General features: G+C 39.2%; 1 pseudogene; it reads right to left on the bottom strand.

The window, feature by feature from the left end:
• Positions 1-14,650, bottom strand: part of LOC124776170 — a 45,297-nt pseudogene that overhangs the window by 19,184 nt on the left and 11,463 nt on the right.

Raw genomic sequence — 14,650 nt, 5'->3', positions numbered from 1 at the left:
CCTCTTCTTCTTCTTCTTCTTTTTTTTTCTTACTATCATTTCTTGTACCACACATATTCCACACGGTTTATGCTCACTCCTTCAATGATACTGCCCATCCTTCTCTAGTGTGCGAGTTGTCCCTGCTTTCCTGCGTGTTTGTTGGTTTAAACACCCTTGTTTCAAAAGAGAGTGACAGCTTAGATACAGTCTTGTCAACATTTTGTATTTTTATTTAGCAATTATTGTTTGAGCCTTATAGGCGAATGTCACAAGATATTGTCAACCACTGCATTCACTAGATTGGAATGGGGTTCATGGTAACTTATCAATTCATTTTTTAAGTTGCTGTTATCTTTTTCATCCTATCTTGGACTAGCTTTTCCATACTCCCACTCTATTTTACGTAGTCAAACAGTTATCTGCCCTTGCAAACTTGCTCCTTTACTACCAAGTTAACTAATACTGGGCAGCCTAACAGAAGTTCCAATATCCAGTCTTTCACCACAATTCACCAACACACACTTTTCACTCACTGATTTTCTTTTTTCAATGTCATAAATATTTTGCTTTCACAGACTGCTGTGCTTTGAACATAAAATTGTAGGAACATCTGCCTCACATGTCAGTTTTTTTTTATTTATTAAAGAATATGTTCCTTGCTTATTCCTATCTGCTTCTGATACATTTCCATTCTCACTTTTATTTTGTTTTGATCCATTTCTTTTTTCTTTGATAGACAAGTCAAACAACAATGGCAATATGTTGCAGCCCCCTGTGTTTCACCCTACTTACTACGAACTTACTTTTCTTAGCTTTCAATTTTATTAGTCATTTGGTTTTTAAGATACTTAATTGTTTGACCCTGTATTTTTATATCTTATTTTACCTTGGGTTGATAAAGGATTTCTGTTATGCTCACAAAGAGAGAGCTGATTCTTCTCACCCCCACCCCTCGTACCTTGTCCTGAAACAAACTTATCGCCAAAGTATCTTGCAGTTTTTTTCCTATTATTAATCTCTTAGTCTAGTCATCAATTTAAAAGTGTCACTTGTTGGTCCCATTGTCTAATAATTTGTACATTTATACACAGGAAGTTCCAATTTTTATTTGGAACATATAGACTCTGATAATCATGAATCACAGTTCAAATGGCTCTGGGCACTATGGGACTTAACATCTGAGCCAAGGCAGGATTCAAACCTGCGACCGTAGTAGTCGCGCGGTTCTGGACTGAAGCGCCTAGAACCACTTGGCAACGGTGGCTGGCGAATCATAGTTACCATCACATGGACAGAAATACTGTGTTAACTTTATTACAACCTAGGGACATAGCTAAAAATGTCTTTACATAATTTCCAGTCCTGATTACTTTCCTTTAATTTAATCTCACAAATAGGTTAGTGTAACATGATGTTGACAGAGGCAAATTATATATACTCACAAATTATTTAGCTAGAGGTATCTGGTTTGTATGTCTGGGAGGGAGGAGGGTGCAAGCTGAAAACTTCAAGAAAAGATTACTCATTTCATACCTGCTGGATTTAACTGCAGTTTATCTCTTCCATATACCAACCACATACCTAATGTGCATGGCAAACAGTTTAAAAGTATTATTCTATACTCAGCATTTGGAACTATCAGTTTCTTCATGAGAGAGGAAAGAGGGATAAGTTTCTGAAGGTCTGAAAGGTCACTCGGACTCCACGATTAATGTGAGGACAAGAGGAACGAATGTGTCTATAAGAAGTTTTGGAATTTCACCTCCTGAAGGTAAAATACTGATCAGTCTGTCAGTCTTCTAGTAATTTTATGGTTTCCTCACACGAATTTTCACTTGGACACGATTATTCTATGTTTCATCACTCACCTGAGAGATATCTCTGAATTCCCAAAGAGACACACCTCCAAATTGCCATCAGCTGTTATCCGTAAACGGTTGCACGTGCCACAGAAGTGTTCACTCATTGAGGTAATAAATCCCACACATCCCTTAAAGCCCGGGACATGGTATGACGGCAAAAAGAAATTGTAAGAAAATAGCTACTGCTGTTGTGAAAATACTATAAATGTGTCGCTCACCAAGTGGAGGAAGGAGAAAACGTGCATTAAGGGGAGTTTGAACACCCTATCCTGACAATGTTAAATTTAGTGACTTAACTTCCCCGTATTTCAGGAACAACTGTAGCCATTGACAAGAAACTTTTACAGCACATTAAACTATATGTTCTGAGTCTTACAATAATTGCATTTCAGCCACTGCTTTTGGAAATACAATTTTTTAATTACACAGTTAAAATTTTGTGTACTTTTTTGTATGTTATTCTAAATAATTTTATTTATACATAACATTATGTTTTTCTTTTAGTTAAGAAGACTCAGGATACGTATGTTATTACTCCCTGAAAATTTGAATTCGCTACTCGAAGTAGTTTCTGAGATTTAGGGAAAAATGCAAGAGAAAATGTAAATTTTCAGGAAGAGTTTTTAAAGTTTTAATAGACTGTAACTCAATATATGCTTAACATTTTATTTTTAGTCACTCAGAAGCACCCTGCACCATACTGTATATCATCCTCTTGATCTTTTTTAAGTTTTTTCTTGTTTTCTTCTTTCTGGACTCCGTAGTGGCCAACTGTGCTGCATACTTTGCTTTACCAGTACAAACCTACATCCATACTCCTCAAGCCACCTGACGGTGTAGGGTACCTTGAGTACCTCTATTGGTTCTCCCTTCTATTCCAGTCTCGTATTGTTCGTGGAAAGAAGGATTGTCGGTATGCCTCTGTGCGGGCTCTAATCTCTCTCATTTTATCCTCATGGTCTCTTCGTGAGATATACGTAGGAGGGAGCAATATACTGCTTGACTCCTCGGTGAAGGTATGTTTTCAAAACTTCAACAAAAACCCGTACCGAGCTACTGAGCATCTCTCCTGCAGAGTCTTCCACTGGAGTTTACCTAACATCTCCGTAACACTTTCACGATTACTAAATGATCCTATAACGAAGCATGCTGCTCTCTGTTGAATCTTCTCTATCTCTTCTATCAACCCTATCTGGTATGGATCCCACACTGCTGACCAGTATTCAAACAGTGGGCGAACAAGTGTACTGTAACCTAATTCCTTTGTTTTCGGATTGCATTTCCTTAGAATTCTTCCACTGAATCTCAGTCTGGCATCTGATTTACCGACGATCAACTTTATATGATCATTCCATTTTAAATCACTCCTAATGCATACTCCCAGATAATTTATGGAATTAACTGCTTCCAATTGCTGACCTGCTATATTGTAGCTAAACAATATGGGATCTTTCTTTCTATGTATTCGCAGCACATTACACTTGTCTACATTGAGATTCAATTGCCATTCCCTGCACCATTCATCAATTCGCTGCAGATCATACTGCATTTCAGTACAATTTTTCACTGTTGCAACATCTCAATATACCACAGCATCATCCGCAAAAAGCCTCAGTGAACTTCCGATGTCATTCACAAGGTCATTTATGTATATTGTGAATAGCAACGGTCCTACGACAATCCCCCGCAGCACACCTGAAATCACTCTTACTTCGGAAGACTTCTCTCCCTTGAGAATGACATGATGCGTTCTGTTATCTAGCAACTCTTCAATCCAATCACATAATTGGTCTGATAGTCCATATGCTCTTACTTTGTTCATTAAACAATTGCGGGGAACTGTATCGAACGCCTTGCGGAAGTCAAGAAACACAGCATCTACCTGGGAACCCGTGTCTATGGCCCTCTGAGTCCCGTGGACGAATAGCACGAGCTGGGTTTCACCCGATCGTCTTTTTCGAAACCCATGCTGATTCCTACAGAGTAGATTTCTAGTTTACAGAAAAGTCATAATACTCGAACATAATACATGTTCTAAAATTCTACAACTGATCGACGTTAGAGATATAGGTCTATAGTTCTGCACATCTGTTCGACGTCCCTTCTTGAAAACGGGGATGACCTGTGCCCTTTTCCAATTCTTTGGAACGCTACACTCTTGTAGAGACCTACGGTACAGCTGCAAGAAGGGGGGCAAGTTCCTTCGCATACTCTGTGTAAAATTGAACTGGTATCCCATCAGGTCCAGCGGCCTTTCCTCTTTTGAGTGATTTTAATTGTTTCTCTATCCCTCTGTCATCTATTTCAATATCTACCATTTTGTCATCTGTGCGACAATCTAGAGAAGGAACTACAGTGCAGTCTTCGTCTGTGAAACAGCTTTGGAAAAAGACATTTAGTATTTCGGCCTTTAGTCCATCATCCTCTGTTTCAGTACCTTTTTGGTCACAGAGTGTCTGGACATTTTGTTTTGATCCACCTACCGCTTTGACATAAGAGCAAAATTTCTTAGGATTTTCTGCCAAGTCAGTACATAGAACTTTACTTTCGAATTCATTTAACACCTCTCGCATGGCCCTCCTCACATTACATTTCGCTTCGCGTAATTTTTGTTTGTCTGCAAGGTGTTGGCTATGTTTATGTTTGCTGTGAAGTTCCCTTTGCTTCCGCAGCAGTTTTCTAACTCGGTTGTTGTACCACGCTGGCTCTTTTCCATCTCTTACGATCTTGCTTGGCACATACTCATCTAACGCATATTGTACGATGATTTTGAACTTTGTCCACTGATCCTCAACACCATCTGTACTTAAAACAAAACTTTTGTGTTGAGCCGTCAGGTACTCTGAAATCTGATTTTTGTCACTTTTGCTAACCAGAAAAATCTTCGTACCTTTTTTAATATTTCTATTTACGGCTGAAATCATCGATGCAGTAACTGCTTTATGATCGCTGATTCCCTGTTCTGCATTAACTGTTTCAAATAGTTCAGGTCTGTTTGTCACTAGAAGGTCTAATATGTTATCACCACGAGTCGGTTCTCTGTTTAACTGCTCAAGGTAGTTTTCAGATAAAGCTCTTAAAAAATTCCACTGGATTCTTTACCCCTGCCACCCGTTATGAAAGTTTGAGTCTCCCAGTCTATATCCGGCAAATTAAAATCTCCACCCAGAACTATAACATAATGGGCAAATCTACTCGAAATATTTTCCAAATTATCCTTCAGGTGCTCAGCCACATCAGCTGCTGAGCCAGGGGGCCTATAGAGACATCCAATTACCATGTCTGAGCCTGCTTTAACCGTGACCTTCACCCAAATTATTTCACATTTCGAATCTCCATCAATTTCCTTCGATACTATTGCACTTCTTATCGCTTAAACATGCCTCCCCCTTCACTGTCCAGCCTGTCTCTGAGGTATACATTCCAATCTGAGTTTAGAATTTCATTACTGTTTACATTTGGTTTCAGCCAACTTTCTGTCCCTAGTACTATGTGGGCATTGTGACCGTTTATTAATCAGAGCAGTTCTGGGACCTTTCTATAGACGCTCCTGCAGTTTACTATTAGCACATTAATATTGTTATTCCCTGTTGCATTTTGTCTACTCCTACCTTTCCGCATCTCAGGAGGTGTCTTTTCGGGCCTAGGGAGGGAATTCTCTAACCTAAAAAACCCACATGTGCACTCCACACATACTCCGCTACACTTGTAGCTGCTTCCTGCATGTAGTGCACACGTGACCTATTCAGGGGGACCCTACATTTCTCCACCCGATAGCGGAGGTCGAGAAATTTGCACCCCAGATCTCCGCAGAGTGGTCTGAGCCCTTGGTTTAAGCCTTCTACTCGGCTCCAAACCAGAGGACCACTATCGTTTCTGAGAACGATACTGCAAATAGTTAGCTCAGATACTTAAATTAGCGTAGCTCGCTGCACAGCAGATGTGACGCAGACGGCAGTTACGATGACACTGACACTATAAGATTATTGAACGACTCGTTGGGATTTTGAGTCTGACAATGCAGACACTTCTTCAATAATTCAGGATTGCCAGGTCTCTGTAAACAGGTTTTATGATATCCACAACTGCTGCTGGGATAGAATGTTTATGGCTGTATGACCTGTTTGAGTACTGGGCATTGCGGTAATTGCACCATGAACCAGATCCAGGAGGGCAAAGATGGTGTACTGGTTTATCATCAGCTGACAGTCTCTGGAAGAAGGTAGCCCATACTGTCTGCTTCATTTTCAACAAATCCTCAGTATTATTTCTAATGGCAATCTCATAATACTGTTGTGGTTAATCAATCATGTTGTCTGTCAGCCTGCTTCTTATGATCTTACCACCTGAAAGTTTCTTGTCTCTCAAACTTTGTTTCAACTTCCTCAATCTGGTACCCATCCTCTTCTGGACATGACCAACACATTCCATTTCTGTGATAAGCTTCTCACCATAAGGCTGAGTGGCTACTACACTGTTATATGTATTTGAGTCTGTCTAACCTAAGAACTTAGTGTAACACACTCCCCTTTAGTTTACAGATCGATTATAAATTTCAACAGCTGCACAGGCCTCCATACGACTAGTTGTCCTTCATAATTTCTGTCACAGATATGCCCTTCTTCATTCCCTGGTTTATACTTATAACAATATTTGGTTAAAATTTGGAAATCTATTAGCTTTCCAGTATCCACACTGGTCACTGTAGCAACAGAATTCTTAGAACTGCAGCTGCACTTCTACCAAGTGCCCCAAAAGCTACTGATATGTCAATCATACCATCGTTTATTTCAGCAGCTTCATTTGCAGCACCCTTAATTGACTCACATGCAGCTGATTTCACAGCAGCTCCAATAAATCCTGCATACTTGTCCATTTTACAAAGTGGGCGTGGCATATACATCACGACACACATTGTTTCTGCTGCAGTGTGTCCTTTGCCAATAGCTCTCAATCCATAAGACCACCTAATATTTATTTTAAAATAATTATCTTTACACTTATCAGAACTCCAAAATGAATGAGTATATTTACAACTGGCATAATTAATGATAAGTTTCCTGGCTAGTCCATTTGATACCTCAATGTCTTCATGTAAACTAACTGGCCCTCCACATACATACAGCACACACATTCACATAACATCCCTATTAGGATGTGTAAATGTATCAGAATATAACCTAACCTACCGTTTACATGAGGTTTGTTTTGAGATAACTGTGTTATCACTATGTTTTATTTTAATCTTCGAAGCACTAATGGGTGTTTCTCTAGATACTCATGAGTTTGCCAGTATTTCATTGTCTGTAACTTCACACACCGCATGCTGAATACAATGTTTCTCTTTATTCAAAATTTTATTACCATGAAAACTACATTTCTTAAAAACACTTCATTTTGGAGTCATACTTTTTGAGAGATTTACCAGTCTATTCGTCACTTTTCCTCGGAAAAACGTTAGCACTTCGATATACAAAGCATGTTTATACTATGAAAAGATCCGATACTATTTTTGACACTGCTACCAATACAAACACATAATTTAACCTTTATAACACAGCAATCCACAGCTTTCTACAGGGTGGTCCATTGATAGTGACCGGGCCAAATATCTCACGAAATAAGCATCAAATGAAAAAACTACAAAGAACAAAATTCGTCTAGCTTGAAGGGAGAAACCAGATGGCGCTATGGTTGGCCTGCTAGATGGCGCTGCCATAGGTCAAACTCATATCAACTGCATTTTTTAAAAATAGGAACCCCCATTTTTTATTACATATTCATGTAGTACGTAAAGAAATATGAATGTTTTAGCTGGACCACTTTTTTCGCTTTGTGATAGATGGGGCTGTAATAGTCAAAAATGGTTCAAATGGCTCTGAGCACTATGGGACTTAACTTCTGAGGTCATCAGTCCCCTAGAACTTAGAAATACTTAAACCTAACTAACCTAAGGACATCACACACATCCATGCCCAAGGCAGGATTCGAACCTGCGACCGTAGCGGACGCGCGTTTCCAGACTGTAGTGCCTAGCACCGCTCGGCCACTCTGGCCAGCTGCTGTAATAGTCACAAACATATAAGTATGTGGTATCACATAACATTCCGCCAGTGCGGACGGTATTTGCTTCGTGATACATTACCCGTGTTAAAATGGACCGTTTACCAATTGCGGAAAAGGTCGATATCGTGTTGATGTATGGTTATTGTGATCAAATTCCCAAGGGGTGTGTGCTGTGTATGCTGCTCGGTATCCTGGACGACATCATCGAAGTGTCCGGACCATTCGCCGGATAGTTACATTATTTAAGGAAACAGGAAGTGTCCAGCCACATGTGAAATACCAACCACGACCTGCAACAAAAGATGATGATGCCCTAGTAGGTGTTTTATCTGCTGGGGCAGCTAATCCACACATCAGTAGCAGACAAATTGCGCGAGAATTGGGAATCTCAAAAACGTCGGTGTTGAGAATGCTACATCAACATCGATTGCACCCGTACCATATTTCTATGTACCAGGAATTGCATGGCGATGACATTGAACGTCATGTACAGTTCTGCCACAGGGCACAAGAGAAATTACAGAACGTTGAAAGATTTTTTGCATGCGTTCAATTTAGGGATGAAGCATCATTCACCAACAGCGGTAACCTAAACTGCCATAATATGCACTATTGGCCAACGGAATATCTACGATGGCAGTGACAAGTGGAACAGCAGCGACCTTGGCAGGTTAATGTATGGTGTGGCATTAGGGGAGGAAGGATAATTGGCCCCCATTTTATCGATGGCAATCTAAATGGTGCAATGTATGCTGATTGCCTGCGTAATGTTCTACCAATGTTACTACAAGATGTTTCACTGCATGACAGAATGGCGATGTACTTCCAACATGATGGATGTCCGGCACATAGATTGCGTGCGGTTGAAGCAGTATTGAATAGCATATTTCATGACAGGTGGATTGGTCGTCAAAGCACCATACCATGGCCCAAACGTTCACCGGATCTGACGTCCCCAGATTTCTTTCTGTGGGGAAAGTTGGAGGATATTTGCTATTGTGATCCACCAACAATGCCTGACAACATGCGTCAGTGCATTGTCAATGCATGTGCGAACATTACGGAAGGCGAACTACTCACTGTTGAGAGGAATTTCATTACACTTATTGCCAAAGGCATTGAGGTTGACAGACATCATTTTAAGCATTGATTGCATTAATGTGGTATTCACAGGTAATCACACCGTAACAGCATGCTTTCTTAGAAATGATAAGTTCACAAAGGTACATGTATCACATTGGAACAACCGAAATAAAATGTTCAAATGTACCTACGTTCTGTATTTTAATTTAAAAAACCTACCTGTTACCAACTGTTCGTCTAAAATTATGAGCCATATGTTTGTGACTATTACAGCGCCATCTATCACAAAGCGAAAAAAGTGGTCCAACTAAAACATTCCTATTTCTTTACATATTACACGAATATGTAATAAAAAATGGGGTTCCTATTTTAAAAAACACAGTTGATATCAGTTTGAGCTATGGCAGTGCCTTATAGCAGGCCAACCATTGCGCCAGCTGGTTTCTCCCTTCCAGCTAGACAAATTTCGTTCTTTGTAGTTTTTTCGTTTGACACTTATTTCGAGAGATATTTGGCCCGGTCATGATCAATGGACTACCCTGTATATAAAAAATTACCGATTTTATTAGGTCTTGAAATAATGCATGTAAAAATTTTAACATTTTCAACTGGTGTAGATTATATTTTAGAAAATAAAATAAAATGCTTCCCACGCAAGTTTATAAGTAATATACATATCATTTTATTTGGAAAATTGCAAATTTTATTATCAGATAAAAACCCGAAAAAGTGAAAAAGAATGTTTTCCCCTTCTAACTCCCCTTAAAGTTACGGAAATGAGCAAGCTTTCGGAGCCAGTGGCTTCTTCTTCTGGCAGAAACAATGAAGGGGAAGGAAAAGGGAAGAAAGAAAAGGCTTGTCAAGGTTTAGGAAATGGGGAGAGTTGCAGAAAAGCTACAGAGAAAGCCAGGCCAGGACAGACTTACTGAATGGGATGAGAAATATATAACTAAACCAGTCCATCTCTCATACCACCAGCAGATGTGAAGTATTCTTGTGATTGGTAGTAAGTCATAAACATTAAATTATTTTCAATGTATGTTCATATGTAATACTGCACGTACCTTTGAGGTATCATTGGGCCCATTGGGAAGAGGATCGAAATTAGGCCACTGCTTTCTAATTATTTGGAGCATTTCACTAAATGAGACCATCTTCCCATCATTCCATTTGTTGCCGCTGAAAGGCATGTACTCGATAAATCTTACGTCAACATTACTCTCTTTTGTTAACTACACAAAACTGCACACTTCATCTTCATTAAAACCTCGCATTACAACACAATTTATCTGTGGAAGAAAGACACCATTAAAAACTTGGTATCAGATAAAGCATGGTTTAAACAGAGTTTGAAAGACCCTATAGATGAATATCTTAACAGTGGCTGTTAGGCCAGCTTAAATAAGAATGTCTGTTAGATTTCAGTTCTGAGAGCACTTTGTCATAACAGTCAAAATTATGTACTTTTTGTTTGATAAATTTATTAATAGTGCATAACAATGTTTGAGTCTGACAGCGTATCAATTCTGAAAATATTAGCTGTTCCAGTTTGTATTGTATTCACCTAGTTTGACAATCTCCTGACAAACGATCAGGGTATTCAAATGTTTTATATTTTTTATGTTATACTTTCTGGCATGTTACTCACCCATGAGAATCATCTCATGTTTTGGGTCTTGGAACAAAAGCTGAATCTAATCTAATCTAACCTACAAAATAATGGTTCTACAAGTCTGTTGTTATATTTGTATACCTCACTGATTCTGTTAAATTAATCTTTTTCTCTTTTTTTAGAGAATGTCTGAATTTATCTTAGCATGCCAAGCTGTTAACCTTCTTAACAATTTACAAAAATTAAACTGCATACATCTCCAATCTTTTTCCCCACTCCAACGCACACATCTTTTGCTGAAGGTATTATTTTAACTATTACATTAAATTAAGAAGCTTTCTTGAAACTGTGCTGCCATTTGTGAAACAAAGTTAAAAGTGTTCTCAAGATAAAAGGTCTTCACAAAAGGAGCATTTAGTATCTGTGCAGGTGGTAACGCTGACAGCCTTCATATAAACAAGCCCAAATGGTAGAACATCCTGCTTTACACATACATGCAATGGCAGAAAAAAGGAAAAGAGCACACCTTTCATTCAAGCATTGAATATATAAACTGATGAGACAAAACACTATGACCTCCTGTTTGATAATGTGTTTGTCCACTGTTGGAAGCCGGCCGCGGTGGTCTCGCGGTTCTAGGGGCGCAGTCAGGAACCATGCGACTGCTACGGTCGCAGGTTCGAATCCTGCCTCGGGCATGGATGTGTGTGATGTCCTTAGGTTAGTTTGGTTTAAGTAGTTCTAAGTTCTAGGGGACTGATGACCACAGCAGTTGAGTCCCATAGTGCTCAGAGCCATTTGAACCATTTTTGACTATTACAGCCCCATCTATCACAAAGCGAAAAAAGTGGTCCAGCTAAAACATTCATATTTCTTTATGTACTACATGAATATGTAATAAAAAAATGGGGATTCCTATTTTTAAAAAATGCAGTTGATATGAGTTTGACCTATGGCAGTGCCATCTAGCAGGCCAACCATAGCGCCATCTGGTTTCTCCCTTCAAGCTAGACGAATTTCGTTCTTTGTAGTTTTTTCATTTGATGCCACTAAATGCTTCCCTCCAAACCCCTCCCATCTCTCTCCATCTCTCACATTGCCTCAACCCACCCCATCCTACCCCACTCTAAAGCCCCACCTCACTCCAGAACACTCACCGTGGGCCAGTAAAGAGCTGGCAGTTGAGCGACCACAACATAAGGAGACATGCGCGTGTGTTTTGTGTGTGTGTGTGTGTGTGTGTGTGTGTGTGTGTCTGTGTGTGTGTGTGTGTGTGCGCGCGCGCATGTTTTCCCTACAGCTAGAAAAAGAAAGTGCATTCTGGAAGCTCACCAAGCAACGTACCTTTGTTTGGAAGGTAGAAGGCGAGGTACTGGTGGAAGTAAAGCTGTGAGGACGGGTCGTGAGTCATGCATGGATAGCTCAGATGGTAGAGCACTTGCCCACGAATGGCAAAGGCCCCAAGTTCGACTCTTGGTCCGGCACACGGTGTTTATCTGCCAGGAAGTTTCATTTCAGTGCACACTCCACTGCACAGTGAAAATCTCATTCTACATACCTTTTGTTCGTGTGCCTATCGATGAGACAGTGCTTCTGCCTTTTGGTGAGCCATCTCCTTTATTCCTAAATAATTCGTAATTTTCAACAGAAACCTTCCATACGTTATTATTGCATCCTACATTACAGTATGCAATTTCCACAATATGTGGTCATCTGTGAATATAATGGGGGTAACAACTGTAGGAGACCAAAAACTGACTGCAGTAAGCAAGTTCAAGTTACTGTACGCTGCAGTAGTTATGCAGAGGTGAAGACGGTCACACAGGATAGGCTAGCATGGGCAACTCCATGAAACCAATCTCCAGATGGAAGATCACAACAATAAAAACATTTGATTCAGCATACACCAGACTCCAAACAGCGTACACAACCTGTATGCTCAGAAACACAGAAAATCATATTGGTTCCATCAGCAGTAAACTTCAGCCCGTAATTGTTATGGAACACTACGGCGATCTTGTTCATTAATATAACCCAAAACTGGGGAGTAATAAGAGAGTATTGTTGTAACTTCTTATCAACCTGGTTACCAAAATACATATTAAGAAGACTGGTAAAGTGTTATTTTAAAGGGGTCACTCCAAAGCACCACGAAAGTATTTGAGCAATGTATAACATTAGAGAATCAGTGCGCAATATTGAAAGCCTATCTACATTATCTATATCTGCATGACTAGTCTGTAATTCACAATTAAATGCTGGCAGAGGGTTCAGAGAACCACCCTCAACCTATTTATCTACCATTCCACTCCACTACAGCATTTGAGGAAAACCAAACACTTCAATATTTCCGTACAAGTTCTGATTTCTCTTATTTTATTACAAGATCATTTCTCTCTATATAAGAGGGCTCTAACAAAATATTTTCACATTCAGAGGAGAAAGTTGACGATTGAAATTTTAAGAACCTGCTCCAGCAAAATGCTTTTGCTTTAATGACTGCCACCCCAATTCACATGCGATATCTGTGGCATGCACTTTCCTGTTTCCCAATAAAACAAAATGAGCTGCCCTTCTTTGAACTTTTGAATAATGTCCTCTGTCAGTCCTATCTGGTAAGGATCCCACACCATGCAGAATACTCCAAAAGAGGACAGACAAGTATAGTTGTAGATAGTCTCTTTAGTAATCCTAATCTTCTAAATGTTTTACTATTAAATCACAGTCTTTTGTTTGCTTTCCCACCGCATTATCTATATGAGCATTCCAATTTAAGTTATTTGTAAATGTAATTCCTAAGTATTCAGTAGACTTCAAAGCCTTTAGATCTGCGTGAATTATCATGTAACCAAAATTTAGTAGATGCCTTTTACTACTCATGCAGATGACATAACAATTTTTATTATTTAAAGTCAGTTACCACTTTTTGCATCATATGGATAGGTAGCCTAAATCATTTTGCAGTTCATTTTGATCATCTGATCACTTTACAAGACAGTAAATGATTTGCAAGACTGTAAATGATAGCATCATCTAAGAGGACTGCTCCGATTCTCTCTTAAATTGTTAATGTAGATCAGCAACAGCAGGTGGTCTATAACACTTCCTTGAGGAATGTCAGATATCACTTCTGTTTTACTTGACGATTTTCCATCAATTACTATGAACTGTGACCTTTCTGACAGGAAACCACACATCCAGTTGCACAACTGAGACAATACGCCATATGATTAGAAAATGCTTGTGAGGAACTGTTTCAAAAAGTCTTCTGGAAATCTACAAATATGGAATCAATTTGAGATCCCCAGTCGACAGCACTTATTACTTTGTGTGACTAAAGAGCTAGCTGTGTTTTAAAAGGTCGATATTTCTTAATCTATCTTGGCTATTTATCAATGAATCATTATCTTTGAGATAATTCATAATATTCAAACACAATATATGCTCCAAAATCCTAATGCAAATCAACATTAGTGATATGAGTCTGTTATTTAGTAGATTACTCCTCTTTTCTTTCTTGAGCATTGGTGTGACTTGAGCAACTTTTCAGTCTCTAGGTATGGATGGATCTTTATCAAATGAGTGGCTATATATGATTTCTAATGGAGCTATTGTATCAGCATTCTCTGAAAGAAACATAACTGCTTTATGACACTGAGGAGAGCTACTACTAAGTTACTCACAGTTGCAGTTGTTCTTGATTTGAATACTGCAATATTTACTTTGTTGTCTTTGGTGAAGAAATTTCAGAAATCCGTGTTTAGTAACCCTGCTTTAGTAGCACTGTCATCAGTAACATTACCACAGCTATTGCGCAGTGAAGGTATTGGTTGCGTCTTGCCATTGGTGTACTACACATGCAACCAGAGCCTCTTTGGATTTTCTTCCAGATTTCAAAACGAAGTTTCACTATGGGAACTATTAAACACATCTTGCACTGAAACCCACCCTAAGTTTCGAGCTTCAGTAAAACATCGCTAATCTTGGAGATTTTGCATTCTTTTAAATTTTGACATGCGTTTTTTCATTGCTTCTGCAGCTGAGT

Source organism: Schistocerca piceifrons, chromosome 2 (assembly GCF_021461385.2).
Source record: "Schistocerca piceifrons isolate TAMUIC-IGC-003096 chromosome 2, iqSchPice1.1, whole genome shotgun sequence".
In the NCBI taxonomy this organism is placed as follows: Eukaryota; Metazoa; Arthropoda; class Insecta; order Orthoptera; family Acrididae; genus Schistocerca; species Schistocerca piceifrons.
The sequence above is the reverse complement of the archived record's forward strand: the minus strand, read 5'-3'. Positions and strand labels throughout refer to the sequence as shown.